The sequence below is a fragment of the Corvus hawaiiensis genome, chromosome Z (assembly GCF_020740725.1).
Source record: "Corvus hawaiiensis isolate bCorHaw1 chromosome Z, bCorHaw1.pri.cur, whole genome shotgun sequence".
Taxonomy (NCBI): Eukaryota; Metazoa; Chordata; class Aves; order Passeriformes; family Corvidae; genus Corvus; species Corvus hawaiiensis.
The window spans coordinates 44,225,207-44,250,204 of record NC_063255.1 but is presented as its reverse complement, the minus strand read 5'-3'; the positions used below and the strand labels follow the sequence as shown (position 1 = coordinate 44,250,204).

General features: G+C 48.7%; 1 long non-coding RNA gene across 1 annotated transcript; it reads right to left on the bottom strand.

Annotated features, from left to right (window-relative positions):
* Positions 1-10,783: 10,783 nt before the first annotated feature.
* On the bottom strand, positions 10,784-16,199 carry LOC125319686. The gene is made up of 3 exons (XR_007200859.1): positions 16,163-16,199; positions 11,567-11,659; positions 10,784-11,187 (listed from the first exon to the last, which is right to left on the bottom strand). It is a non-coding gene; the product is annotated as an uncharacterized LOC125319686 (long non-coding RNA).
* Positions 16,200-24,998: the final 8,799 nt, after the last annotated feature.

Here is a 24,998-nt window from a genome sequence, read left to right as displayed (position 1 = left end):
CCGCATCTCTCTGTGTTCTGCATGGCTGAAGGGAGGGAGGAAAAAGATCTTCGACTGAGTAGCTTCACTCTTTTGCTTGGGGTTGCTAACAGAGTTCCCTACTTCAAAGCAGACTGGTCCAACAAGACCAGGGGAAATGATGAAAAGGAGAGACTTGAGGACTTGCTTTTTGCCTCTTTTCCAGCTAACTGGCTGGTTCTGTCTCACTGTCTCTGCCTGTCTTGGGCACATTTGGCCCATTTCTCATTCTTTGAAGTCAGAAGCAGCAACAGGAAGGGGCAGCAATTTTGTCAGCGTTGCCATCAAAGCTTAAATCCTGCACCGTGGATGGATGTTGCTGTCCCCAAGGGATGAATGACCTAGAGTTGTAATGAACTCACGCTGATGTCTCTCCAAGAGATTTTGCCTTTTTCTTTCCTCAGGAATCATTTCTTCTCTTCTTTTGTTTCCCCAGTCTGGGGAGAGTTCCAATGCAAAATCCCTCCTGCAGCCAAGTCTTTTCAATGGAGACTAACCAAGGTGATCTTCCAATCCTCTGTGCTTAGTGTCACTTGTTATTTTAAATTCTCTCTGGAACTGGAAACATTCTTCTGTTCGTAGCAGGAGAAAATAGACCTAATTCTTCCATCTCTTTAATTCATGCCCTTTTTTTTTTTTTATGTCTCTACATCATTTAACCCTGCGGGCTCATGTGAGTATGTTTGGTGCTGTGGCATAAGCTCATCCCACACGCAGGGGGGATGTTCTCCTTACATCCAGCTTGTCTTGAGTTCCAGCTAACACTGCCTTCTCTTGCCCTCCTTCCAGGTCCCTTTGTGAGGAGCCCTGCCCTGTCACTTCAGTCCCTGGCCTACGGGTGACCCAAGGATTGTTGGTCTCAGCACATTCTGGAATAGTCTTTTGCACTGAGTGGTTTAGAGATGCCCTGTCATCTCTTCCTCTGTGTGCTGGCTTTCTCAGAAAAATTGAAACCCACTACCTAGAAAATCTCTTCCCAATTCATCTTCAACAGCTTAAAACAGTACCTGAATTACGAATGATCCACCTCGGTGGGATGGGGTTTGTCTTTCTTTAAGCGCAGTGTAACAACTCCTGTAAAAATTATCCCAGCGACCGAATTGCAACAACATTTCTAATGAACAGGCAAAAAGGAGAAGACAGGAGTTCAGAAAAGAAGGGACATCTTTCCCCATGTTTCATTTGTCTATGCACTGCTTCATCCAGAAAAGCCTCTATTTGAAGATCTCCTCTGTAATCTCTGTGAGTTATGAGAAACACACGGACACTGGACCTGCGCCCTACTAGAGATGAGGAAGCAGGTGGCTGAAAAGCGGATTGTCCATTGGAATGTTTAGTCACCCCTGTAGTATGGTTATGGTTGCATTGACTTTTCCACAGTACTCTGTGGCTAAGAATGAGAAGTTACCCTTAGCTGTGTTTTAAGGATACTGAAACTAAAAAGAAGTGGGCTTATCTTGTGTCTGGCAGCATGACTCATTCCCAATTTTCTTCCCTACTGGTAGAATTTAATGTCAGTTACAAACACCACAAGGCAAATAATGGATATTATATTTCAGTGTTTGGGCCAAAAATTGGTTTAATAATTAACAACAGAAAAGGTTGTTAATTTTTAGGAAAGAAAAATCCTTGAATCTGTGGTATGTGGTTTTAGATTAAGATTTTTCTCTTAAAATTAATCCTTTCCCCTTTAGAAGTAATTTGTAGAGAACATCACTCAATGTACAGGCCTGATGACTTAAAGTATTATTGCTGTTCCATATCTTTCCTTTTTCCCTACCTGGCACTGTAGCTTTTGAATCACAATTTTTACCACTTTGAAAATGCAGTTTTAATGTTTTTCCTACTGGTGACTACTTACCAGTTCCAAGTTAAAGAGCAGTCAGTTCTGAAAGCGAAATATGCCTTATGTAAATCTATTTTTTCACTAGTCTCCTGCTATTACGTGCAACAGGGGCAACGTTCAAACAGTCTAAACTGACTTATTTTTGAGAAGCTGTTAGAAATGATAAATATTTTCAGTATATCTGCAATACATTAGTGTGTGTTTCAGGTGAAAACTGTCCTTTGTGCTCTTCTGCTAGCATGTAGGATCTCCTTGCAGCGTAGGAAGACACAATTTTCACTTTCTGCCTGGCACACAGCTGTGTCACTGCCTTCACCTTTCCGTCTCAGATGCTCAGACAGTTTTTCCTCCAACACCTGCGACAGCAATGTCCCTTAAGGTGATGCAGACATGGTGGGCATGCAGCAGCCAAGCCGTTCCTGATCTTCTGGGAACTAACTGCTGGTGCTGAACCCATCCTTTGCTGTTTACTTCTATACTGTACTTGTGGCAAAGGCTGTTCCTGCCAGTGTTGTAGGTTACTTGGTCTAACCACAGCACCATGAAGAGTAGAAGCTGAAGAAATAAATGTACATTTTTCTGACCAATTTACCTGGAGTCTGTATTTGGACTTACATTGCTGATAAAAGTGAGAACTTCCTGGGAAACAAGTAATAAGTCATTGAATTTAGCATGTATTTCTTGGGTTCCTTGGCTACAGAATGGGGAAGAGAATCTTCATGCCTTTCTTCCTCCTTACAGATGTGGTTTTAACGCAGTATACGAACACGTAGACCCCAAGTTTTACGTAACTAACAATATTTGCATAGGAGGTAGAATGCCATCAGGCAAAGTGAATCTTACTGCAACAGCAGGTACAGAGCATCCACGCTTTTGAGTCCAGTGAATTCAAAACACAGGTTTTGAAACCTGCTCACCAACACTGAGGGGGCCACCTTAGTCCCTGGACTTTAGAGGGTAAGAAGAGAGAACATAAAGTCTTTTATACAAAAAGCCAGAACCACAAAGCAAGAATTCATGGTAACTGCCCTGAAACTGCACCTTAGTTTTGGGATGAACTTGGTCTGAAATGGTTCCTTGCTGAACTTCACAAGCAGCTTCTGCCTCTTTGTGTTTGCTCACTTGGGTTTGTTTGTCTGCAAACAGCATGTCCGGTTGTTCTAGTGCTGCTCCCCCCCGACTAAAATCTCTCTGCACATTCTGCAGCCTCCACGGAATATCTGCATGAACTGTTTTGTGTGATGCGTGCACAAGTCTTGTCAAACCTGAAGCTGTGATGGCCTGGTTTGGGTAACCCTGTCTCCTGGACATGCTGCTCAGGTCTGCCAGGATGGTTATCCTCCCTCAAGTGAGCTGAGCTAGTGGAAGCGCTCCGGGGACGTTTAAGAGCGCAGGTACCTCAGGAGGAAGAAATTCTCATTGTCTGTGCCCATTCAGGCTGGCTGTGGGTGTGCCGAGGGGAAATGGCATTTGTTACCTGAGTAGCTCCAGGAGGACTAAAGGTCATGCTGAAATACTCTGGTGAGGACTGTGGCAAAGGAACAAAACTGGGATTAAGGGGAGTCTTCAGTAATAATTGCATCTCGTTCTGGCTGCTGTCACAGGTAGTTTAGTCACTGGCTAAGGTAGCTCAGAAGTGATTTTGGAACACAGCTGTTGGACTTTAAATGGTATGGACTCTTCCTCATCCAGATGTGTGGCTGTGAGCCTGTGTGTTTATCAGTGACACACAAGCTGAGAGAGGCAGACAAATTCTGCAGGGCTCTTGGGGTTCAGGTGCCCTCCTGCATCCTTCTGCTTGCTGGAAAGGCTTCTTGCCAAGCAATGGAAGAAATATCTCCCTCTTCTTGTCCAGGAGTATCATCTCGGCCACCTGCATCTTGCAGCTCATGTCAAGGGAAGTACTGGGGACCTGGACATCTCATAGACTCAAACCTCACCTCATATGTTTGCTGCGTCCTTCAGTAAAGAATGTCTTCTTACCAGAAGAACTTGAAGACATTCGAGACCTAAGCCAAAGTAAAAGGAAAGAAAGAAATTAAAGCATCTGTTGTCAGCATTGAGGATAAAGAAAATGCAGATATTTGCAAAAGGCTCAAGTGAAGAAATGAAGAGACAAAGTAGGGTTTACTCTATTAAAGCTAGGGATATAAGTCTGCCTGCTTATGCACCCAACTGCTTTCCAGGTATGCACCTGCCAGGGATTTTACCTTTCTGTATGCTGTAGGTCTCAGGCTAAAAGCATCAACAGGCAAACCCAACCAGACCAAACTAACCAACCAACCAAAAAAACTCCACAAAAATCCCCAACCCAAAACTAAACGGAACTAAACTAAACTAACAAAACCCAACCCCCCCCAAACACCAATCCCCCACCAAACCAAATAAAAAGTAGGTGGAGAAACTTGTTCCCATAATGTCACTCCTTTGACACAAGACAGTTTAGACATACTCTTTTGGAATGTAAAAGAAAACCATACATTCTAGGTAGCAAGATTCAATTTTCACTGAATAAATAAGAAGGACATTTTAGTGTTGGGAGAATTTGACCCTTACTCTTCAGCAAAAAATTGGTACCTTACTTTCCTGGAAACATCACTTCTGTTTATGGTATTACAGTCACTCCTGACTCAGCCAAATCACAGCTCCTTGTCTGCCGACGAATACAGCCACGATTCTCAGGTATTTCGGTGTGTGGAGATAAGCAGCAGGTGAAAAGGAGCACAAGCCATCTCCTCTGAGCTCCTGCTGTTTATGGGAACAGATACGGGCCTCGGGGATGTTTGCTAAAACACTGCACTCCAGCAATCAAACTCCACACATTCAGAGTGCTGAGTGCTGAGGCACACTCAGCACTCCCTGGCACCAGCTGAGGACTGTGTGCTTCTGTGAAGCCAACACACAAAATTACCCCTGTTAAGGTCAAAGCAATGGCATTGTTTAAGAATTAGACAAATTTATCGGACAACATTATTTTGATGACAGAATGTAAATTTATTTTTTGCAGACAGCACAGCAGATGATGGAAATTGCAATCAAATATGTCTGTTGTAGGCAAACTAGAATGCAAGGCTGATGGTTTCATTCTGAGATTTAGATCTTAACTGTGTTTGCGCTGGACAAACAATAGGATATACTATGACAAGGAGAAAGAGGTGAAAATGCTTTGAGAAAGGAGGAGCATGAGCCATCTTAGCATGGAAAGCAGGGGTCTGTGCTTGCTGGGCTCTCACACAGGCCCAGCTTTCTGCCCCATGGCCAGTCTGATTCTAGTTATGAACCCTGTGGAGAGCAATAACTGTCCTGACTTAAGCAGTGGAAAAGGGAATGTGCTTGCTTGGGTAAATTGATGGTTTTCTAGTAAATCTTTGTCTGACCATGAAAGAATAAGGGAAGAGACAAAAATTTCATAACACCATTTGAAAGAGCTGGGAAAAAAGGAACGGTGGAGTTGTTCTCTTCCTCTGGTCTGAAATCAACACTAGTTTTCAAAGTCTGATGCCCAAAAACTGGGCAAGAAAGCAGTACTCCGTAGTATAAGGCCTATAGAGCAGGTATTTGTTTATTGGACACGGGGAGTGAGGGGAGTAACTCCACCACAAACTCACTCCATTCTTCGCACACTACTAGATTTTATACTTTTTTTCCTTAATATGCACATTATACTTTCCTAACCTTCATGTTGCAACATGTTTTCTAATCGCGTGATTATGTCAGCCCTTGCAGCACATGCACAGTCTCTGCACGAGGTGGTGGTCAGCCTCCTGGTGGTCGTTCCTGATGAAGGCTCCTAAGTCTCCCTGAACTTTTCATCCCTGCTTCCTGCACATGCTCTCTAAGGTTGCCGGCTCAAACAGCTAGCCAGTGGTTAGCTTTTGCAGTTAGCCTGTTCTGCTAAATGTGCTGATTTCTAGAAAGGGCTTCCTTCACATACCCTGTTACAAAGGAACTACTTCTTTCTGCATAGCTACAGCTTTTTGCAGAGCTCAAGCATTATCTTGTTGCCTAGGCACCAGTAGCCTGGCTTTGCTAGTGCTGAACAACCAATCTGACAGAACTTCTATTGCAGGGACATCTGATTTCATTCTACTCTTTGTTTCCTTCCAAAGCGCAGCCATGGCCGAAGGAGGAACCGAGGGAGTTGTCTTGGATCCTACACCCCAAACAGGGCCACTCGTGGTCTTGTCCGGATTCTAAATACTGAAAGGTAAAGACACGTTCCACCAATGAAGGGATGCACAGATCCCACTGATGGTAACGCCTGGTTAAGGAGCAGACCCGTAGAACATTTGGTCAGAAGGGTCATCTAGAGGGCAACTTTGGCTCAGGGCCTGTTGTTGAGGCCTCAGTCCTTCAGTGTTTTGTGGTGCAAATGAATGCCCTGGAGGGCTGGAAAGGAACAAGTCCCTCTTTAGCACAGTGCAGACAGGGAATGGGATTAGCCCTGCCAGGCCGGGCTGGGGCCAAGAGCAGAAGGCCGGCACGCTGCGTTTGCCCACAGGCAGCCGTGCAGAGCAAGGAGGCCGCTCCTGCCCAGGGGCTGAGGTGCCCGAAGCTGCCTCCCTGCTGCGCAGCTCTGCGGGGCCCGTGGTGCGCAGCGTCCTGGGCAGCCAGGGCAGCCCAGCTGCCTTGGAGCACCAGGAGCGTCCCAGAGAAGCTGCGGCCCTTTGCTTTGGAACGATTTCTCCCAGTAGTTCTTCCGAGTTCTTCTTTGGACTATTTCTCCGAGTCTTGTCATTAATCCATAGATTCTGACGTGTTTTCCTTTCTTCTTGCAAATTTAAGACGTCTTTTTGAGAGAAGTGACTGACGGAGCTTCTGCTGCGGGTGGTGCTTTAGTCTGCAGGTCAGGGCAGGTGATTTTAACCAAGGATGGAGTCCAAAGGTAACGTTCCAGTTTCGCCAAGTCAATAAAACCATTTACAATGGGGGTACTGATGCTAGGCAGCTTTCCTGGTTTTTGGAAAGTTGCCACCTTAAAAAACCCCACAGGTTTTCCTACCTGAGGATACCAGCAGTAGTAAGATGCCGATTCTTTGCACCTCTTTTCTGTATCTTTGGTGCTTTTAAGAGTTCCTCAGTCCCCAGCAGGAAAGAAAGCACGTGTGATAATGTAAGTGATTTGAGAGCTGTGTGTTGTGCCTTGCCACATCAGCGTTCGTGACAAGCTGGACACCCCACTCGTAGGTCTGTCGAGTTGAATTCACCCTAATTGTGTGCAAACAGCAGCCCAGAGATGCTGAGAAGAGCAAGGACGGTGGCTGGGTGTGCACGGACACAGCCGTGGGCTGATTGCTGTGTGGGCAGAAGGCTTTGGACAGCAGTACATCTTCACTCTCCCAAGTTGGAAGAATATTTCAAATCTACATAAAATGAAAATATTTCTCGAAATTTCTCAAAATGTATCAAATAATACCTATTCATTTATCATAGATTCAATTTATCCTATATAGTATGATATACGATGTATTTTAATAGATATAATAAATAGAATATGTCATATTTATACTTGATCTTTTCCTAAGCCATAGCCTGTGGGGCTTATAGACCATCTCCTAGCAGTGCTACAGTTTTGCCTTCTGGTCCTACTTATTATAGCATCGTTTCCCCTGCGAGTTCCTTCAGGGAACTTCACTCCAAGGGCTTCCATCACTTCAGCACTTGTGAGAAGTTGTTGCTTCCCAGTTCTCCGGCATCCTTCTGGATTTTGGAGCATTTCAGCACTTGGGTCAATGGCCCTTCCCTCATCCCTGCCCTGCAGCAGTTAGAGTCACTGTTCCCTCGCCCTTGCTCCAGACCCTTTGCCAAAGTGCTGCCAAAGGCAGCGCAGCTGGCTCAGGATCCCTGGTTGCTGCTGCTCTCCAGGATGAGCTTCAGAGGGACACTTGGAGCGCTCCCTAAAGAGCTCCCGGTGGGATGGGGGTGGATTTCTCCTCGCCGGGTGGCTCCTGGCTGCAGTTCTACACTCAGGGTGATGCCTTTTCCTGGTCTTAAAATCAAGAGTCATACACCGTTAGAAGGGGAAAAGGGATTTTACCTTGGTACTTATTTTAAGGATCCTTAGGTGCACACGTCCAGGTCATATGCATCGAAAATTACAGCAGTGGAAAAACTCAATTGGGAAGTACAGGGACAACCCAGAGGGAGTAGCTGTGCATGTAGAAATGGGACCCTCAAAACCCAGATTTGCAAGATTTGTCAAGAGACATCCATGACATGGGTTCAAGCCCTGCCTGTAGCCTTGCTGAGAGTCCGCATACAGCCAAGGAGAAGGGACAACATCAGTCCCTATGAAATATTATATGGCAGGCCATACCAGGTTCCACATATCCCAGGGGAAATTCATATGAGAAGTAAAAATGATTTGCAAAAGTATTTAATGGCTCTGAGTTCCACTTTGCAGAAGCTCCAGAGATTCGTCGTGTTCTCCAAACCAATAGGATTGGACACAGCTGCTCATCCATTCCAGCCTGGAGACTGGGTCTACATCAAGTGGTGGGACAGCGACCCCTTGCAAGCCAAGTGGAAGGGACCATTCCAAGTTTTGCTGACCACTTTTACTGCGGTCAAGGTTGCTGGCAAGAGGCCGTGGATTCACTACTCCAGGGTGAAGAAAGCTTCTGCTCCCAAAATCACCAAGAAGACAGAGACTGATTCAAATCAGAAAGATGCAGCTTAAACTGTTTTTTACATGTTTGCTGTTTGCCCAACTGGTAACCATGGTTCAAGGTTCACCCCATGATTTGCATAAGATTGTGGTCCAAAATGTGTCCAAAATTCTTAATAAGAGCGATTGCTAGATCTGTACTCGGTTACCACCCCTAGATGGGAAGGGTCACTGGCCATTGATTGGCATTTTAATGGAAGAGAACCGCACTGAAACGTGGGAACCAATGAATAGCACCCTTCTGCCCCCCATTACCCTGAGTGGCCTGGTAGAGCGTGCAAACTATAAGGCTCCTTGTGCAATTGTAAAGGCCACAGGAAAAGCCGTTCTTCCTTCATATTGTCATCAGACCCATTTCAGGGAAATAACAGACCCAAGAATTGCAGCAAAGATGAAATTGACAGGGTGGAGAGTGGCTCAGCCGTTTGGGACGGGGTTGTATTGGATATGTGGTAATAAGGCCTGGAAAGTTATGGCCGTGAACAAAGACCAGGCTTGTGCTATTGGGGCTGTGGTCCCAAATATAACAATATTTGACCATCTTGAAAAACCAAATGAGAAGAAAAAAAGATCTCTTAATCCCCTCATTGAAAGTCCCACACTTTTTCATAGCATAATCAGAGCCCTTGTACCCGCTTACGGAGTAGTTGCACTGGAGAGAGCAATTGTAAACATCTCGGCTGTCATTGAACGTATTGAGCAGCATACTGCAGATGCAATTTCAGCCTTACAGGAGGAAGCTGACAGTCTGTCCCGTGCAGTTGTGCAAAACAGGGTAGCTCTCCATTTCATACTTGCTGCACAAGGAGGTGTATGTGCTATTGTCAATACCACTTGTTGTTCTTATGTGGACCAAAGTGGAAGAATTAAGAAAGATCTAGATGAAATTTGGAAGGGAACTCAAATTCTACATGAAGTAGCTTCTAGAAATAACACCTTAAAATTTGATCATGTTTTTGATACCCTCACCTCATGATTACCAAACTGAGCCTAGGTAAAAGAAATATTCATCATAGCTGTAATTGTAGTTATTATCTGTGTAATTTCCTGTGGAGCAGCCGGTTGTGTAAACCGGTTCTGCAGGTAAAGAATAGAGTAGACACTAGACAAGACAGAGTTTTGTTAGTCTCTAAAAGGGGGGAAACGGTGCCACGAAGATTTTTGCCTTTTCTTTCATACCCCTGTTATCCCTTTTTACAACTTCTGTATTCCTAGTGCTTTTTGCCTACATTCTTAGACTTGTTTGTCAAACTGAGAGACTAAACATTTTAGAAGCTTCGTAGCTAGGGATCAGTGTGCCCCAGCCCCCAAGGTCCTCTCCAGAACACATTCTGTAAACCAAGATAGAACCATCCAGGGGAAGGTTCCTTAGAGAAGGGGGCTCACTTGAGCCTCTCATTGGGGAATCTTGGATAGATATGCTAATTAGTAAAACCTATAATGTTATACCCGATGCTGGGGAGACACACACATGCTCAGCGGGGTGCATCTCGATGCATATGACCTGGACGTGTGCACCTAAGGATCCTTAAAATAAATACCAAGGTAAAATCCCTTGTCCCCTTCTAACCGTGTCTGACTCTTGATTTTAAGACCAGGAAAAGGCATCAAGAGGAGTCACATTTTCTCAGCAGGCCTCTGCAGCGAGTCTGTAGCCAACGTGTGGCTCTGCTGCCATCCCAAATGTGCCGTTCCCTTGCCCAGCCTGGCTGCAGCTGGGGGGATCTGCTGGGCATGGCTGGAGATTTTCATGACCAAAATCCTCCAGCAGCATCCTGTTTACATCTGCCCAGTCCTTTGTACAGCACAAATCTACCCTTCTTGCAGTTTAAACATCGAAATTATTGCAGATTGCTGCCCTTGCACTGCTAATGTACAAATACACAAAAAGCAACTTCAGTTTAAAAATGACATTTATTTTAAATTACTGCCAATACATGAACATAAAACTATCAACTGAAGTTTACAAACCTAATTTATTGTTACAATCATGCTATGTAAATAGATACAAATACCCACTTCAGTTAAAAAAAAATAATTTACTGGAACCCTCTACTACCACTCACTACACACAAATATCAACTGAAGTTTAACAATTTAATTTATTACATAATTCTACAACTGTATGGCCCATATATGAATACAGAAATACAGATATCCCTCTCTAAAGAATCCCAGATCCAGAACTCAAAAAATAGAATTCTAGAGCTATACAATTCCATACGTACTGAAATATAAGTATATAAAATCATAAAAACATACAGATGTAAATATATATTAAATATTTCATGTGAGATATAATGAGACATCTATAATACACACATATCAAATTCCGCTATAAATATGCAAATATCAATGTACTAATATAAAAATCATTCCAACCCCATCAATCGATCTATTCAGGTACCCAACTGAACAAGTATGTAAATATAACTACAGATGTAAACAGATCGATATACATGCATCAATATACCCATACAAATAGATATACAGATGGAAATATCCCCATTCTTCTAACTCTCTTAGTCATACTCCACACATCTATAAATAGAATTAAATCAGGAGTGATTGCAGCCGCCGATGTTCCCAGGCTCTCCCTCGGTCTCTTCCTCCCGTGCAGAGCAGCTCTCCTGGACGGGGACAGCAGATGGGACACCTGGCAAGCAAAGGGAACACCGAGTCAGGATTGGGACGTTTCCCTTGGCAGCAGCTGCACTTCCATCGGGGAAGAGGAAATCTCAGAGCCTCCCCAGGAGGGTTAGAAAGAAAAAGCAGGCCCAGCGGGCCAGGCTGTGGCGAGCGCAGCCCCGGCGGGACCGTCCCGCAGCCCCCGGCAGCGCGGCACAGCCGGCACCGCTGCCGGGCCCTGCCGGCACAGCTGCCTTGCCCAAGGACAGCCCCTGTGCCGCCCGGGGCAGCCGCGCTGAGCGGCCCCAGCACGGGCAGGGCCCGCTCCTGCCCAGCCGGCCAGTGCCCGCGGCCAAAGCCCACGCCACCCTCACGCCCACCCTGCCTCAGCGGCCCTGGGGCCTCACCCAGGGTCTCGGGCGGCAGCAGCAGGTCCATATTCACTGCTCTTGCTGGCGGCCTTCAGCGTCTGCCTGCTGGCTCCTGTTGCAGTGGGGATCCTGCAACATACATATACCAAACCAGGAGTCCCGTGGAAAGGAAATATATAGGCAGACAGATTCTTGATAGCTGTTTCAGAGAGATGTTTATTTCTCCAGCCGCATGGCCGGCGCTCCTGGTTTGGTATATGTATGTTGCAGGATCCCCACTGCAACATAATGGTAGAGAATGCGGGCAGAACGATTCCCGATCCCTAAGCGACTGATTTGTGTGAGTAAACCCTGGAAACTTTGGATTCTGTTGCAGTGGGGATCCTGCAACACGCATATATCAAACCAGGAGTCCCGTGGAAAGGAAATATATATGGACAGACAGATTCTTGATAGCTGTTTCAGAGAGATGTTTATTTCTCCAGCCGCATGGCCGGAGCTCTGCCCAGGAACTGTTCCAGTCACGGGACCAAGGGTCCTTCTGCCCGCGCAGGGAACACAAACCAACCAATGGGAACGAGGCTGAGCAGGGGCAGGAAACCCCCTGTCTGTGCCCTCAGGGCCCCCTCTCCCAGGGCTACACGGCAGGGGAGGGACCCCAACACCTCACCCGTTTTATTTTAATAAAAGGAGAATGAAAACAACTGGATAAACATAACAAGAACAGTTTCAAAACAAAACAAGCCACCCTCCTGAGTCTTTAAATGTCCAATCAGATTCTGTGGAACATCTTAGGGCTGACAGAAGGGAGACAGGACTCTCCGGGCACGCTTTGTGGGGAAACTGAGGCAGGAGAGGGTTTAACTTCTTCCCTCCCCCTTTTCATCCCCCACTCGGCATTGGAAAGGGATTTTTGGGGAAACAATTGGCAAAAGCATGGTTTTGTGAGGGAAACCATGGATGAAAAAACGGATTGGGAATACACTGGGGGTAATAGGACATAGGGTAAAAGGGAAAGGTGGGATTAGGAAAGGGAAACTGTAGGGGGGGCTTACAATGGAGATATTGTCTAACATGACTACGATTTTTTGCATATATACTGCCTTTTACAGAAACACCATCAGGCCCAGTGACCTGCGATGCTTGTAACCCTTTTCTCCCTAGTACAATATTAAATTCCACCACCTCTCCATCTCCCAAGCTTGGGATGCATTTTTCAGGGTTATTCTTTTTAATAGCAGTTCTATGCACGAATATGTCTTGCTGGTTGTCACACCTTGTTATAAAACCATAATTTTGCTTAACATTATACCATTTTACTATCCCTAAGATCTTAGTTACTATGATTTTTTCCTTTTTCCGAGTGGCTGCTGTTTTCTGTCTCGCTGCGTCTTTGTTCTCTCTTTCGGTCGCTCCCGTGTTGGAATTGTCGGGGCTGCTGGTGCCTGCGCGCTCTTCCCGGGGTCGCGTTCGGGGCTGTGCGGGCCGGGCCGGGCCGTGCCGCTCAGTTCTCCGTGCGTCGCCTCCTCTGGTCGCAGCTTCGCTGCCGCTGCCGGGCGCTGCACCCACGTCTCGGCCGAGCCCCCGAGCGATGACTCCCCCGCGCTCCGCTCCAGCGCGCGTCTCGGCTGGGCGCGGCTCCGCTCCACCGCCATCGCCGCCAGCCGCCGCCCGCGTGCCGCCCCTCTCAGTCGGGCGTTCACGGGGCTCGCTCCACCACGCGCTGCACAGGACCGGGCAGGCACCGCCGGGTCCCGCCGCTCCCCGCTCCGCCACCGACACTGCAGCTCGCGTGGCTCCGCCCGCGCGCGGGAACTGCCTCGCTGCTGCTCGCAGAGCGCTCGGTGCACGTGGCCTGGGCCGCACGGTCCCTGCGCCAGGATTCCCTTCACCAGGACACAGCTGACATTGCTCAACAGTCTCGGTAACTAAATAATATTCACGAAAATATTCTTCCATCGGCATATATTTTGACTCCAGTATTAACTGTGTCCAAACGGTTTTCCAAAAGCCCTTGGTAAGAATTAAATCCCAAGAAACATAGAAAAAGTTCTTAAACAACCATGCCAGGAAGTGTTTCAGTTCTTTTTGAGCTTGAATCAAGCTAAAATTCACAAATCGTTGTTCAAGAATCATTTTAAGTTTAAGATAAATGTCCATATGCGGCTCTGAGAGCCAAGAGTCTTCCCACGGTTCCTCCATAGTTTAGATATGGAATAGCAAAGCAAAACCAAGAAGAGGAATCCAAAGTTTCCAGGGTTTACTCACACAAATCAGTCGCTTAGGGATCGGGGATCGTTCTGCTCACAAATCTCCACCATTTGTTGCAGTGGGGATCCTGCAACACGCATATATCAAACCAGGAGTCCCGTGGAAAGGAAATATATATGGACAGACAGATTCTTGATAGCTGTTTCAGAGATGTTTATTTCTCCAGCCGCATGGCCGGGGCTCTGCTCAGGAACTGTTCCAGTCACGGGACCAAGGGTCCTTCTGCCCGCGCAGGGAACACAAACCAACCAATGGGAACGAGGCTGAGCAGGGGCAGGAAACCCCGTGTCTGTGCCCTCAGGGCCCCTCTCCCAGGGCTACACGGCAGGGGAGGGACCCCAACACCTCACCCGTTTCATTTTAATAAAAGGAGAATGAAAACAACTGGATAAACATAACAAGAACAGTTTCAAAACAAAACAAGCCACCCTCCTGAGTCTTTAAATGTCCAAACAGATTCTCTGGAACATCTTAGGGCTGACAGAAGGGAGACAGGACTCTCTGAGCATGCTTTGTGGGGAAACTGAGGCAGGAGAGGGTTTAACTTCTTCCCTCCCCCTTTTCATCCCCCACTCGGCATTGGAAAGGGATTTTTGGGGAAACAATTGGCAAAAGCATGGTTTTGTGAGGGAAACCATGGATGAAAAAACGGATTGGGAATACACTGGGGGTAATAGGACATAGGGTAAAAGGGAAAGGTGGGATTAGGAAAGGGAAACTGTAGGGGGGGCTTACAATGGAGATACTGTCTAACATGACTACGATTTTTTGCATATATACTGCCTTTTACAGGAACACCATCAGGCCCAGTGACCTGCGATGCTTGTAACCCTTTTCTCCCTAGTACAATATTAAATTCCACCACCTCTCCATCTCCCAAGCTTGGGATGCATTTTTCAGGGTTATTCTTTTTAATAGCAGTTCTATGCACGAATATGTCTTGCTGGTTGTCACACCTTGTTATAAAACCATAATTTTGCTTAACATTATACCATTTTACTATCCCTAAGGTCTTAGTTGCTATGATCTTTTCCTTTTTCCGAGTGGCTGCTGTTTTCTGTCTCGCTGCGTCTTTGCTGTCTCTTTCGGTCGCTCCCGTGTTGGAATTGTCGGGGCTGTTCGTGCCTGCGCGCTCTTCCCGGGGTCGCGTTCGGGGCTGCGCGGGCCGGGCCGGGCCCCGCCGCTCAGTTCTCCGTGCGTCGCCTCCTCTGGTCGCAGCTTCGCTGCCGCTGCCGGGCGCTGCACCCACGTCTCGGCCGGGCCCCCGGGCGATGACTCCCCCGCGCCCTGCTCCAGCGCGCGTCTCGGCTGGGCGCGGCTCCGCTCCACCGCCATCGCCGCCAGCCGCCGCCCGCGTGCCGCCCCTCTCGGCCGGGCGTTCACGGGGCTCGCTCCACCACGCGCTGCGCGGGACCGGGCAGGATTCCTCTTCTTGGTTTTGCTTTGCTATTCCATATCTAAACTATGGAGGAACCATGAGAAGACTCTTGGCTCTCAGAGCCGCATATGGACATTTATCTTAAACTGATTCTTGAACAACGATTTGTAAATTTTAGCTTGATTCAAGCTCAAAAAGAACTGAAACAGTTCCTTGGCAGAGCTCCGGCCATGCGGCTGGAGAAATAAACATCTCTCTGAAACATCTATCAAGAATCCGTCCATATATATTTCCTTTCCACGGGACACCTGGTTTGATATATGCATGTTGCAGTATCCCCACTGCAACAGGCTCCCGTCACTCTCCGGCTCTTCTCAAGGTCTTCAGGGCAGCTGTGGCAAAAGTGGAGGCTCTGGAATTGGTTCCAAGGGCTGGCAGAGCTGCAGGCCCAGACCCCTCCGTGCTCCCTGCTGGCCCCTTCCATCCCCTCAGCCCTGCCATGCCCTTGGCAAACGCACAGCTGCCTTCAGTTTCTTCAGACCCCCACAGTCCTCTCACGCCCCTCAGTCCCGTCAGATCCATCCTGTCCCCTTAGACCTGCCACCCCCCTCAGCCTGTGCCACTTCCCTCGCGGGACTTCTACCCCTCAGTCCAACCATTCATTCCCCACTTTTCCCAGTTCCCTCAGCCCCACTGGTCCCCTCAGCTCCCTCTAGAGCCCTCAGTTCCTGCCACTCCGCTCAGTCCTCCCAGTTCCCTCAGTCCTAACGCCCCCCTTAGCCTGTGCCACTTCCCTGTCCCCTCAGTCCCCACCATCCCCAGCAGCTCCTCCACACCTCTCTGCTCCACCATTCCCTTCAGCTCTCCCAGTCCCTTCAATCCCCACCATTCACCTCTGTTCCCCCACCATCGCTTCAGCCCCACCAGCACCTCAACATCACTTTCCCTTCAGTGTCACCTCTCCCCAGCCCCCTCTGGCTCACCGTCCTCCAGCAGCTCCTCACAGCACAGGCCACCGGCAGCTCCCACCGCTCCAGGGACACCGGGGCTGCAGCTGCTGCTCCGCCCGGCCCAGCCGCCAGCTCGGAGCCAGCACAGGAAGAGGGGACAGAGGGGGCACAGGGGCAAAAGCAAGAGGTGAGAGAGGAAGCAGAGCAGGAAAGAGCTCAAAAAGCTGCCTATACCTACACAGATATCAATCTATGTACCTAATGCTCCATACACCTATAACTATATAAATATATAACTATGCACATGTAGCTATTTATAAACTTAACTGCATATATATAAATGCAACTGTACACATTTAAAAATGTAACTATGCAGACCTAGAAATACAACTATGCATACATAAATAAAACACTATACATAAATATATATAGAAATTTACCTCTATACAGATCTTTAAATTCATCTATCTAGACATATATATACAACTGTATAAATCTAGAAATATAACTACAGAGATAGATAAATATAACTATACACATCTATCAATATCACTATAGACAGAGGGATTGCACCTGCCCGATCTTCTCGCAGGCTCTCCCTCGGTCTCTTCCTCCCACTCAGGACAGCCCTCCTGGAGAGGTCAATCAGATGGAATCTGGGAAGCAAAGGGAACACTGAGCCAATATTGGCCCTTGTGCACATCTCCCTTGGGCAGCAATGGTCCTTCTTCTGAGGGACTGTTAAAGATGGCCTCAAAGGCAGACTCTCACTTGGGAATTTGAAGGCTGCTCTTTAAAGAACAGGGAGCATTCCAAGTTTTCAAAACCTCCAAAGGTTTGAAGTATCCCGATAGAGTCTCAGCACCCGCAGTGCAAATGGCACCAATGAGAGCTTGAAGCACAGACAGTCCCAGCTCCCACACAGAAGCCCAGCCTTGTTCCTCCTCTGTGCTGACAGAGACGCCTCAGTCCTCACTGAAACGGCTGAAGCTGAAGGGGGCTGTGAGCTGGGTTATGAACCACATTGGGACACCCGGGTTGGTGACACAACTCCCACAGGGTCAGGGTTATTCACGGCTCTCTGGCCACAGCACAGCACTCAGTGTCAGTGCCTCTGGAGAAGCGTGGAGGGCAGGGCTCGGGGAGGCTGTGCCAGGGTAGGATTTGAACGAAAGGCACCAGGGAGCACCAACCCTGCAGACAGGAACTCAACTCTTCTCATCTCCCTTCCTGCCAGAGGCAGGCTCAGAGCAGCCGCCTCAGAGCTCTCTAAAGCAGTGTGGGCTCTCTCCTTACCAGGCTCCTCGGGCTCTGGGGAACTGTTCCCGCAGCTCATGGCGCCAGGCAAAGCTCCCTCTGCTGCAGCCCTGTTCCCGGCCTCCCCTCCTGAAGACTCAGGGGCAACATTAATATTCCCCTTGAAAGAAAACCAGAAAGAAAGAAACCCGAAGATCACTTACTGTTTTCTTGGAATTACATCAGGGGTGCAAAACTTCAGAGCCTGCCACATTTTCTTCTCTTGAAGAAGAAAATGCTCTTGAAAACTGCTGTGTCTGAGTTTACAGAAGACGAAAGCTCATCACACTTGGCAATGAGATATTGGGATCCCAAAAAATCCCACTCGCCACCTTGACTCTGCCCTTCCTGGCTAATGTATCTGCAGCAGGCAGTGGGTCTGCATATTAAACAAAACAGAGAAATTCTTTGGCAAAGTTGTCTAATAATACGCAAAAAGGCCAGTGCCAACACAGGAACTGAACGCTCCAGGCAAGGCTGGGAAGAGGCAAGGGTTAAGAGGAAGGGGATTCCTCAGTCAAAGAGGGAATCTGGCAAACACAAGGACTCATGGTCCCTGACTGAACTGCTCTTCCACACAGAAGAAGCCCCTGGGCTTCAAGGAGTCCTTAACCCTTTCATGTCCAGCATCATCATTGTCCTGCTCACCAATCACACAAGTCATGGGGCCTCAAAACCAACACTTCTGCCCCCTAAAAGCTCCACTGCTCACACACTTTCATCCCTTGTTCCTAACAAAGTCTAGGCCCCAAAGGCCTTCAACAGTGGAGAAGATGAATAGCCAGAGATCTGCCAGGATGAACCACACTTCTCATAGAGATATGATGGAACTCTATTTATTCTATTGTCAGACCCATAGTTATACCCTAATTCTCCAAGCATGCATAAGCAAGCTCCATACTATTGGATTACAGCTACTGTTGATGCAGCCTTTAATAGCAAGTGATTGGTTACAGATTAATATGCACACGACTAACTAACATAAGTCTTTCTCTTTCGATGGTCAGCATCCCCCTCCGCCACATCCTGTCGGGTTGCCACATCAGCATTGCTCCTCTCTTTTTTCTCTAGTCAAGGACAGTTCACTAACACAGCTTGGATTGTGCATGTACATTCACTCAGCAATTTCTCTACAAAGATTGACTTCTCAAACACAGTCCAAAAGCTGCCAAAGCTTCCACTTCATCACCACAAAGGCCCCTGCACCAGGGATTCTTCCCAGCAAAAGGAGCACCCAAACCTGGCCAACACAGGCTCACACCTCTCATCCTCACTAAGGGGGGAGACTTTCCATTCCCTCTTCTTTTGGAAGCTTGCTTGACCAAGCAAATCCTTCCTTGTCCATTCAAAGCTTAATCCAAGAAGCCTTTGCTTCTCAGCCATGCAACAACATTCACAGCTCTCAGCCCAGCCCCTTTCATTCCCACCCAATGGAGTTACCTGAGCACAGGGAGACCTTTCAGGCAGGGATGGTGACAGCATCTCCTCCAGTGTCTCAAGAACAAGGTCGAGATCCAGGGGTGGCAATTCCTCTTGCCCAGGACTATTCCAAGCCCAGCTGGAGGCCGTCCATGCTGCCCAACCAGCACTGCCAGGTGGAGCACTGGGGGCTGAGCTGCCCGGTGTGGCTGCAGGAATCCAAACACATTGGTCAGGCTCCAGAATGTGGCTTTGGGACACAGAGCTCTATTGCTGCCTTGCAGCAAACATCACAGGAAGCACACAGCAAACTCAATGCCAGAAATGTATTCCAACTTCCCAGGGGATTGGAAGACTGATTTCTTCCTCTCAAACAGTGTTTCTTCTAATTGATGATAGGTATGTACATTAAAGGATGGATTGTAAAACTGATCTACACACAAAGACTTTGTAATCTCAGCCTTTTCTATCTCCCCAGCAGCTTCTGGATGTGGCTGCTTCTGAGTTTCTCATCCCAACAGACCACAGAAAGTGGATGCACCCAGGAAGTGCCCAGATCTGCAGACACACATGCTAAAATTCAACTGTGACTGTATTGTAAAAAGCAACCTTGTGGGTGAGGCCGTATTCTGCAGCTGCAGCAGTTCTGGGGACACACAGAGCTCCTTGAAATTTAATAGCCTTCTTTGCAGGAGAGACAATCTGCAAACTCTGCAATATCCTGTCAGCATCCTAGTTGGGCTTCATTCCAAGGAAGATGGGGGTGCACCTGACACTGACCGCTTGTGGACCAATGTTTTTTGCCTCTCCCTTTCATCCCTACAGAGAGGCTGCCTGGAAAACGGCCAGAACACCCTCCAAATCTGGAGGAAGGACAGCAAAAGCAGACAGAGATTGGTTTTGTTATCAAGGTCCTGCTTCCCAGTTCACTTGACAATTCCTGTCTGATTCACACTCGAGATGTACACATGACAGAGCACTGCAGGAAAATACTTCAAATGGTCACTTTTCATGATCTTCCTGAAAAGCAACGGTAGAAACTCTCTCCCTGCCTGATGGGCTGTAGGCTGGGGTGTGCTGCTCTGAAGATGTGCAGCTGCTGCTCTCTGGAAGTGCCACAAAATGGCTTTGATGGTCTACAGGAACCAGCGGAATGATGAGCTCAGGCTGGCGTAGAAATCTGTGTGTGTCCTCTGAAGAATCCTCAAGAAGTCTGGAGGTGGCAAACATTTTCCTGGGAGTTGCTGGGAAAGCCTCATGCTCTTGAGAACCTGGACTTGTGCTGGAAGGGCCTAGAGGCAGCTCTGAATCCTCAGGTGAGGCAGCACCAAGGTTCTGGCTCAAGGGAGCTGTGGAGCAGAGAGGAAGGAAGAAAGGAAGAAAAGGGAAGGCTGAGTCACTATTGGTCCTTGGGTATGTTTCCCTTGGCAGCAACTGCACTTCTGTCAGGCAAGAGAAAAGCTCAAATCCTCACAAGCAGGGTTACAAAGAAGAATTCCCCACATGTACTGGGGCTTTACAACAACCAATTCCTTGTCTACTTAGCTCTCCCCTACTCATTCGACAGTCTGGAAAAGTGTCCCATTGCAATTCCTTGGCAGGAGGCAACTGCCAGAAACCCAACTGCCGGGTCTTCTCCCTCTGCTCCAAAGGGACAGAAGGCTCCCTCCTGCTGGGCCAGACAAAGACCGAGCCCTTGGCACTCCGATGCACCCACGGAGAGCTCCCCAAGCATCCCCAGGCCCGGGCAAGGAGCAGAGCCAGCCACAGCTCAGGGCTGGGCCAGCTGCAGGCCGAACGGGCCAGGCTGTGGCGAGCGCAGCCCCGGCGGGACCGTCCCGCAGCCCCCGGCAGCGCGGCACAGCCGGCACCGCTGCCGGGCCCTGCCGGCACAGCTGCCTTGCCCAAGGACAGCCCCTGTGCCGCCCGGGGCAGCCGCGCGGAGCGGCCCCAGCACGGGCAGGGCCCGCGGCCAAAGCCCACGCCACCGTTTGTGCCTGCAGCTCCCACCCTGTTTTTTGCTTCGCCACCGGTGGTTCCTGCCTGCTCTCTTTCTCTTTCTCACGCTCAGATGTGGGCAGCCGAGACCGTGGCTGAAAGCGCTGCTCGGCTGGGCCTGGCCGCCAGCCCAGCCCCCAGCACGGCCACAGGGCACAGAGGTGGCACAGCAGACAAGGCAATGGGGACAGAGGCAGCAGAGTGGGGATAGAGGTGACAAAGCAGCAGATGCCTTGACAGGTACCAAGAGACGTACCTAATTATCCATTGACACAGAGCATGTGAAAGAGCGGCCTCTAGAATGAAAACCTTAGCTTGATAGGTGTCACTATAAACATCTAGAAGCAGAACTAGAGGGAGAGGGGTTCCAGCTGCCCCATCTTCACAGCTTCTCCCTCGGCCCCTGTAGTGGTTTGGTCTAAAATACTCATTACTGTTTATCTTCTGTGAGATAAGAATTAGGAGAAATGCAAAGCAGGCACCAAACTTGAAAGAATATAAAGAAGTTTATTAACAGACCTAAAAGAAGGGAAAAAAAATTATACCACCTTCAGAAGTCTCCTCCTCCCCCACCTTCCTCCCTTCTCCCACTGACAATGTAAAAAGACAACCCTTAAGATGTTCAGTTACCACTTCCATAATAACCTTGTTCAGTCCATTTAGAAAGAGAAGTCTCTTCTTGCTCATGCTATGAAAACAGTATCACAACGAGACAGCCACCCACTTCCAAATATTGTTCAGTCCATTTAGGAAGAGGAGTCTCTCTGCCTGCATGTGAGTCCCTTCCCCCGACTTGCAGCTTGTTCAAGGTCACACACAGATAGCAATTGGTTTTCCCGCGTTCGAGGGTCCACTCTTGAAGTTTTTTGGGGTACAATTTTAAGGTTGAGCCGTTCAGAAACAAAACCAGAGGTCCTTCTCCTTCCCTGGGAGCAAAGGGTCTTCCTCATCTTCATTGTTAGGACTATCTCTGGGAGCATCTCTAGGAACTGAGGTTTTCTCCTTTCCCATTTGGAGCAAAAGTCCTCATCAGGTTCATCTCTAGGGACTGAGGCTTTCTCCTTTCCCATTTGGAGCAAAAGTCCTCATCTGGTCCATCTCTCCCTGTCCAAACTTCTCATGAAATTACAGCTGCGTCAGCATCTGCCTATCTCAACGCAGGTGCTTTTGCTCACGAGTTGAACACTCCAACCCCCCAGATCTTCATGGAATTACAACGGGATACTCTGATATATCATAGCTTCACAACAGAATTTCAGCTTTAAGCATCTCCTCTCTCTCTTCCCTAGGGTTTTCAGCTCTTCACAGCAATAAAAAGGGTTAATCTCACCTCGGCCTTGCAGCTTTGCAGCTGGAATGTTGAATTTTTCTCATCGAAGTGGAGGGGGGGGAGAGCCAAGCCGCTCCGGCTGCCCACGGCAAGGCAGTGGGGGGGGTTCCACGGCTGGAACAGGTCCATCGGCTCCAGGATGGCCGTGGCCCGGCCCGGCCTGGCCCAAGCAGGGCCTGGCCGGGCCCGCTGGCCCCCACTCGGGGCCCGCAGCCACCTGTCCCAGCGCCGGAAACGAGAGAGAGCTTGGGGGGGGGAGGTTTGCCTGTTCTTAAGTGTGGATCACAGAGGCCGTCACAACTTTAAGTGGCTTAGAGAATTGTCCATATTCAAACTGGCCGCTGATAGGTTCTATCAGGTCCCAGAGGAAACTGTAAGCACCCCTTAGCAAGGACATCCCTTCCGGGACTATGCTTGCTAACCTATGACAAGGTCATAGTGAGAATTCCAGCTGCTTGACTTTGGGCCTTTACTGCCTCAGTGGAACAGAAACATAACTCAGTGTTACACTTGGTTACAGATTTTGGGGTTTTTATACCCTATAGATTTTTGCCACATGCTCCTGGAAATAAATACCCAATTTCAGTGCCCATTTGCCTGCAAACTATGGAGCAGCAGCAGAGGAGTCCAAGAAGCAGCACATTAGAATTTCATGTTGGAGCAATTGGGTGGGGTGGGCTTGAGGTTCCCAGGCAGAAACGTGTGGTTTGTGTGTGGGTTTGCAGCACGCAGCCCTGGGCAGTGCCTGGAGTGAGATCTGTCCTTGCTCACCTGTGCTGGGAACAAGGAGAGCACCTGGATTTCTGCTGGAGGATTCCTTACAGCTCGTGGCATAGGCCAGGGTCAGAGTGTGAGGACATCAGGCCAGTGTTCCCCTGGTGTTACACGTCCTTTGGGAGGGGGGAAGAAGAGTTACTGAGTGCCTGAAGTGATTCCAAGAAAATACCGAGTGACCTTTGGTGGACTTGTTTTTCTTTCTCTTTTAAGGAGGATGTCAGTGTTGTCCCTGGGCATTCAGGAGAGCAGCCTGTGAACAGGGCTGCCACAGAGACAGCCTTGCCTGGCAGCACAAGCAATGGGACCAGCTCTCTGGAGCCAGAGGAGCCTGGTAAGGGGAGAGCCCACATTCCTTGAGAGAGCTCTGAGAGGGCTGCTCTGAGCCTGACGGGCAGGAAGGGAGATGAGAAGAGCTGAGTTCCTGTCTGCAGGGTCGGTGCTTCCTGGGCCTTTTGTTGAAATCCTGCACCGGCATCACCTCCCCGAGCCCTGCCCTCCACGCTCCTGCAGAGGCACTGACCCCGAGTCCTCTGCTGTGGCAACAGAGCAGTGAATGAGCCTGACCTTGTGGGAGTTGTGTCATAACCCCGATGTCCCCATTCCGGCTGAGGGCCATGGATCCATTTGCTGCAGGGTGACAGCGCTATGCAGGCAGCACTGAGTGAGGTGAGTGTTGGAGCAACAGGAAAAACCCCACCAAAATCTGAAGCCAGTGCAAAAGTCCAAACTTCTTGCCTCAAATCACAAAATTTGGTACCGGTCTGCTGATAACCTGAGACACAGGAGAAAAACAAGCAGCAGAACAGCTGAGGCCAAAAATTTCTCAACTCTAAAGTAGCTAAAGGAAAATCCAGTAACTAAAGGAAAAGCCTGAACTCAGATTAGCAAGAGCTCCAAGGAGAGAGGGAGCACTTTGGATCTGCATTCCAGAGCAAAGCTGGTGCAGCCTGCAGTCCTTGTGTGGAGCTCTTTCCCTCCCAGCTGTTCCTCCCAGAGCTGATGGCAGAGTTGGCAGAGCTGTGTCTCACTGCAGAGGGAGTTCCTCAGTCCCAGGGAACGGAGCTGGTTCATGACTCGGCTCACAGCACCCTTCAGCTTCAGCCGTTTCAGTGAGGACTGAGGGCTCTGTCAGCACAGGGAAAGAGCAGGGCTGGGGTTCTTTGTGTGGGCTGCTTCTGTCTGTGGTTAAAGCTCTCGTGGGTGCCACTTGCACTGCAAGGGAAAGCCCCAGACCTTGCTGGGTTTTTTTTCTTTCTAAGCCTGCTTGGGAGGATCTGGGATATTATAGTCCCTGAGAGAAGTATAATTGCTGCCAAGGGAATTGTGCACACAGCTGATACTGACTCAGTGTCCCTTTTTCTGGCTTTCTCCAGACCCCTCGAGGACAAGTGAAGGGGCTTCTGGATTGCTCCCAGGTAAGGAGGCTTCCCCAGCTCTTCCAGAGAAAGTGGTCACCACTCTGAGCATTTAGGGGCTTTTGACCGATGCCGCCTCCGGGCACGGTCCTAGTTGACACTTGTTTGTTTGTTTATTGTAAGGGCTGTTGTAGTCATCTGAAGACATTTTTAGACTGAAGTTGATAGTTCATGTATTAGCAGTGCAGTTGTAGCAATTTCCCATCAATTAAAGTTTTAATTGGAATGGGTGTTGATCTGTGTTACTCAAAGCAATTAGCAGAGGTAAACATTATGATACTGGAGGACTTTGGCAATGAGTGAAGGCAACTGGGGGAAAATATCCAAGCATGCCCAGCAGATCCCTCAGTTCAGTAAAGCGGGGCAATGAAACCACAGATCTTTGATAGCTCAATCCACTGTGTCAATAACTCCAAGATCCAGAACAAGTTCCCTGTGGAAGAGGTGAAAAGGGGAACAGCTCCAGGGGAACGCTGGCCGATGGATTTCTCTGAGTTACCCAGCTGTGGATGTTCCAGGCGTGTGCTGCTTTTAGCAGATGCATTTTCAGGATGTTGGCTGGCTGGGCAAGCCCTTGGGAAAGCTCCACTGAGCTTTCTGCACTTGTGTAACACGGCCAGAGGTGCAGAGCTGC